General features: G+C 41.3%; 1 pseudogene; it reads left to right on the forward strand.

Annotated features, from left to right (window-relative positions):
• Nucleotides 1–1,533: 1,533 nt before the first annotated feature.
• LOC101597080 lies at nucleotides 1,534–1,953 on the forward strand (annotated as a pseudogene).
• The last annotated feature ends 3,627 nt before the right edge of the window (nucleotides 1,954–5,580 follow it).

The raw sequence follows: 5,580 nt of genomic DNA on the forward strand, positions 1-5,580 counted from the left end.
GTCTTGATATAATCAATTTATCAAGAGGAAGTTTATTTTGGGTGACCATTTTGGAGATCTCTATGATTTATTGACCTTTACTGCCTTGGGCCTTTGGCAGCAGTTCATGGTGAAGTAAAACTGATTACCTCATGGACCAGAATATGAAAAAAAGATTAAGAAGAAACGGAAGTCCCACTATTTCCTTCAAGTGCAATCCTTTATTGCCTGAAGACTTACCACAAGTCCCCACCCCTTGTGGGTTGTCTTTCAATATTTTATTTTTAGTTTTTGAAACACAAATCAAAAAATATTCTTGTTACATATCATTTAAAAAAGCTTGACACTCTTTTTTAAAACTTTATTTACTTTTATTTATTTATTTGAAAGTGACAGATAGAGAAAGAGGCAGATAGAGAGAGAGAGAGAGAGAGAGAGAGAGAGAGAGAGAATGGGCGCGCCAGGACCTCCACTGCAAACGAACTCCAGACACATGTGCCCCCTTGTGCATCTGGCTAACGTGGGTCCTGGGGAATAGACCCTCGAATGGGGGTCCTTAGGCTTCACAGGCAAACACTTAACCAGGAAGCCATTTCTGCAGCCCTTGACACTCTTTTTAATACAAGATGAGTCAACATAGACACTTATAAAATTTTCTTTGTAAAAATGATACATCTTGGGCTGGAGAGATAGCTCAGGAGTTAAGGCTTTTGCCTGCAAAGCCGAAGGACCCAGATTTGATTCTCCAGTACCGATGAAAGCCAGATGTCCAAGGTAGCACATGCATCTAGTTTTCATTTGCAGTGGCTGGAGGCCCTGGCACACCTATTCTCTGTGTCTCTATCTGCCTCTCTCTGCCTCTCATCAATAAATAAATAATTAAAAATATACATCCTGTTTGGGAGAAAAAACAACTAGCCCAAATGGTACATGTGTACACAGGCTATTTGTTCTTCATTATATTAAGAGTATACCCTCCAACTCAAAATATGCTCCCTTAAAATATATAACTTCTTCCTGTAACAAAAATAAATTGACCTCATATTTGAAAAAAAAAAAACAAAACAGAAATATTTGGCATAGGCCTCTGAGTGAGGTTGAAACACAAGGTAGTTTTTTTTTGTTGTTGTTGTTTTGTTTTCTAAGGTAGGGTCTCACTCTAGTTCAGGCTGACCTGGAATTCACTATCTATTCTCAGGGTGGCTTTGAACTCTCGGCGATCCTCCTACCTCTGCCTCCTGAGTGCTGGGATTAAAGGCGTGCGCCACCACGCCCAGCTACAAGGTAGGTTTTGTTTCAACTGCATGGAGGAACCCAGAATCCACCTAAGAGCCATGTGACAGAACAACCATTACTTGTTCTGATTCACAACGGGACAAGAAGGTACTGAAGACTCACAACAACCACAGGATCACTTAGTCAAAATTAGCCAACTATATGATAATTATAGAACAATCAATATATAATGCTTGGAAATGAGGTTAGAAGCTAAAAACAAGTATCTTTGCAGGAACAATACAAACATGTTTATAAGATTTTGAAGGCTAGGCGGGACGGTTGCCATGCCTTTGGCCAGAGATCTACTACACCCTTCCTTGGAAGAGGAAAAGAAAAGACATAAAAAGAAAAGGCTGGTTCAGAGTCCAAATTCCTACTTCATGGACGTAAAATGTCCAGGTTGCTACAAAATCACCACGGTTTTCAGCCATGCTCAGACTGTGGTTCTGTGTGTAGGCTGTTTACAGTGCTGTGGCAGCCCACAGGAGGAAAGGCCAGACTCACAGAAGGCTGTTCATTCAGAAGAAAACAACATTAACCATCTATACAACTTGCTGAATTTATGTTTTCTCATAGAAAGCCTTATCTTAAGTTCAGTTACTCTACCAAGACAATGCAATGTTTGGTTTTGTAAGGTATGCAATGTCAATCTCCTATTTTGGTGTCAGTTTTTCAATAAAGTTTTAATTATGGAAAAAAAAAGAGATTTTGAAGGCTAAAGAAAATGTCATCATTCATTCATGATGCCTTCTGCACAAGTACATTAGTTTCAGGACATTGGGGCAACAAAACATACAAAGAATAATGTCTTTTCATTGAGGCTGGTTATTTCTGTGTATTTTATGCTGGCTTTGAACTCATGATCCTTTTAACTCAACCTCCCAAATGCTGGGATTATAGGCATACGTCACTATACTTGGTTAGGCCTCACCTCTGGATGGCTCTACTGATTTCCAATGGTGCCAATGTTTTATGAAGAAATATTTAGGAAAATTGGCCATATGCTAGATTATGAAGCAAATTTCAACAATGTTCTCAGAATCAGTATTCAAAGCATGCTTTCTTATGACAGTGCTATTAGGTTAAAAATAAAAATAAAATCTGGGTGTGGTATCACACAGCTATAATCCCAGGCTTGGAAGTCCAAGGCAGGAGGATCAAGAGTTTGAGGCCAGCCTCAGCTGTACAGAAAGTTCAAGACTAGCCTGGGTGACATGAGATGCTATTTCAAACAACAACAAAAAATCAGCAAAATGAATTAAAAAAATTGTAAATAGGGCTGGAGAGGTGGCTTAGTGGTTAAGCGCTTGCCTGTGAAGCCTAAGGACCCCGGTTCGAGGCTCTGTTCCCCAGGTCCCACGTTAGCCAGATGCACAAGGGGGAGCACACATCTGGAGTTCGTTTGCAGAGGCTGGAAGCCCTGGCGCGCCCATTCTCTCTCCCTCCCTCTATCTGTCTTTCTCTCTGTTTCTGTCGCTCTCAAAATAAATAAAAAAATAAAATTAAAAAAAAATTGTAAATAACTAAAGGAAATAAGTCTCCATGAAGATGTGTATCATAATGTTCTTTACCTAAAGTAGTGAAAAATTAAGATAGCCTTGACTGGACATCCAAGCATTTGGAGGTAATGTCATGATGATTAGGAGTTCATGGGTTTATCCTTGGCTACAAAGTGAGTTTGAACTCAGCCTGAGTTACATGAAAGCTGGTCCCAAATCAAACAAGAAAATGAACAACAGAAATTAAAATATCTAACCATTGCTGGGCATGGTGTCATATGCCTGTAATCCTAGCACTTGGAGGGGTTAAGTAAGACTATTGTGAGTTCCAGGCTAGTCTGGGCTATAAGATGAGTTTCAGGACAGCCTGAGCTGCCTAGTGAAAATGTAAAAGCTGGTCTCAACAACAACCACAAAAAAGAAATCTAGCCAGGTGTGGTGGTGCATAATCCCAGCACTTGGAAGGCAGAGGTAGGAGGATCTCTGTGAGTTCAAGGCCACCCTAAGACTACATAATGAATTCCAGGTCAGCCTGAGCTACCTCGAGAAAAAAAAAAAAAAAAAGAAGTCCAATGACATGGGTAGAACAGTTATTTTCTTGTTGCTGGGACAAAACATCCTACCAGAATCATCTTATGGAAGGAAATGTTTTATTTCCAGTTTATAGTTTCAGGGAGACATTTCATCATCGTTGGGAAAGCATGACAGGAACCGCTGGGCATCATATCTTCACATCAGCAGGGAAGAAGTAGAGAAATTAAGTGGCAAGCGGGGCATGGCTATAACATCCCAATACCCATTCCCAGAAACACACCTCCTTCAGCAAGGTTCTACTAAAGGCTCCCCAAACTTCCCAAACATTGCCACCAGCTAGAGATCAACTATGAAGCTAAATCACAAATATATGAGGCTATAGCGGACATTTTACATTCAAACCAATACTTTCTGCCTCTGGCTTCCATAGACTCATGGCTGTTGAACAAGATAAAGTGCTATCAGTCTAACTTTAAAAATTCTCAATCTTTTGGGCTGGAGAGATGGCTTAGCGGTTAAGCGCTTGCCTGTGAAGCCTAAGGACCCCGGTTCGAGGCTCGATTCCCCAGGTCCCACATTAGCCAGATGCACAAGGGGGCGCACGCGTCTGGAGTTCGTTTGCAGAGGCTGGAAGCCCTGGCGCGCCCATTCTCTCTCTCTCCCTCTATCTGTCTTTCTCTCTGTGTCTGTCGCTCTCAAATAAATAAATAAAAAATTTCAAAAAATTCTCAGTCTTTTTATTGTCCTCAAGAAAATTGAAGGTCTTTACTTAGATTTTTTGTTTTCTATTATTTATTTGAAAGAGACATTGAGAGAGGAGAGAGAGTGGGAGAGAAAGAATGGGTATGCCAGGGCCTCTAGCCATTGCAAATGAACTCAAGATGCATGCACCATCATGTGCCCTGGCTTATATGGATCCTGGGGAATCAAACCCTGATCCTTAGCCTTCATAGGCAACTGCCTTAACTGCCAAGCCATCTCTCCAGCCCCTTATTTTTTTAATTTATTTTTATTTTCTAGAGGGAGAGAGAGAGAGAATTGGCATGCCAGGGCCTCTCCCACTGCAATTAAACTCCAGATGCTTGTGCCACCTAATAGGCCTGTATGACCTTACACTTACCTCACCTTTGTGCATCTGGCTTATGTGGGATATGAAGAGTCAAATGTGGGTCTTTGGGCTTTACACGCAAGCACCTTAACTGCTAAGCCATTTCTCCAGTCCTTTTTTTTTTTTTTTTTTTTTTGAGGTAGGGGTTCACTCTAGTCAAGGTGGACCTGGAATTCACTATGTAGTCTCAGGATGGCCTTGAACTCATGGTGATCCTCCTACCTCTGCCTCCCAAGTGCTTGGATTAAAGGCATGTGCCACCATGCCCATCTTCCTTGTTTTATATTTTATATTTTATTTTTTTTGAGGTAGGGTCTCATTCTGGTCCAGGCTGACCTGGAATTAACTATGTAGTCTCAGGGTGGCCTCGAACTCACAGTGATCCTCCTACCTCTCCCTCCCAAGTGCTAAGATTAAAGGTGTGTGCCACCACACCCAGCTTCCTTGTTTTGTTTTTTTCATGTAGGTTCTCATTCTAGTCATCCAGGCTTACCTGGAATTCACTATATAGTTTCAGGGTAGCCTTGTGCTTACAGTAATCCTCCTACCTCTGCCTCCTGAGCGCTGGCATTGAAGGTATGCACCACATTCTTGGCTCTTTATTTAGATCTTAAATTTCTTTCAACTAACTTTTGTTTTTCCAGTGTTTACCAGTCCCAATCATGTTCAAAAATCCAAAATCCAAAGTCTTATGTGAGACTGAGTCATATATGACTCATATATAAATCTGAGTCCCTTAATGGTGAGCCCTTTAAAAGTAAAACCCAAGTTAAACAGACTAACATTCCCATTCCAAAAAGAGGAGAAATAGAGGTACAGAAAGTAAATACTAGACCAACGCAGGATCAAAAGCCAGCAAGGCAAACAAATCCTATAGCCTCATGTCTAGCATCCAGGACTCATGATGAAATCCAGGCTTCAAAAGGCTTGGGTAGTTCTGCTCCACCCCAAATTATGATGTTTGCATCTAGCCCTGTGGTCCAAGTAGCCACTGGGTTCTTCCATTCCTGAGCCCACCTCTTGTTTACCCCAAACAAGTCCTAACTGGGTGATATGCTCCTCTTCCAGGTAGGGATGAAGCCTGCTTGGACCACAGCTGCAACAATTTCTGCTGGCTGAACTAGAGAATACGAAAACTCCCTTATTCTTCCTTCAGGTCTTTTCCTTTATAATAAATCAGCA

This window comes from Jaculus jaculus, chromosome X (assembly GCF_020740685.1).
Source record: "Jaculus jaculus isolate mJacJac1 chromosome X, mJacJac1.mat.Y.cur, whole genome shotgun sequence".
Taxonomy (NCBI): Eukaryota; Metazoa; Chordata; class Mammalia; order Rodentia; family Dipodidae; genus Jaculus; species Jaculus jaculus.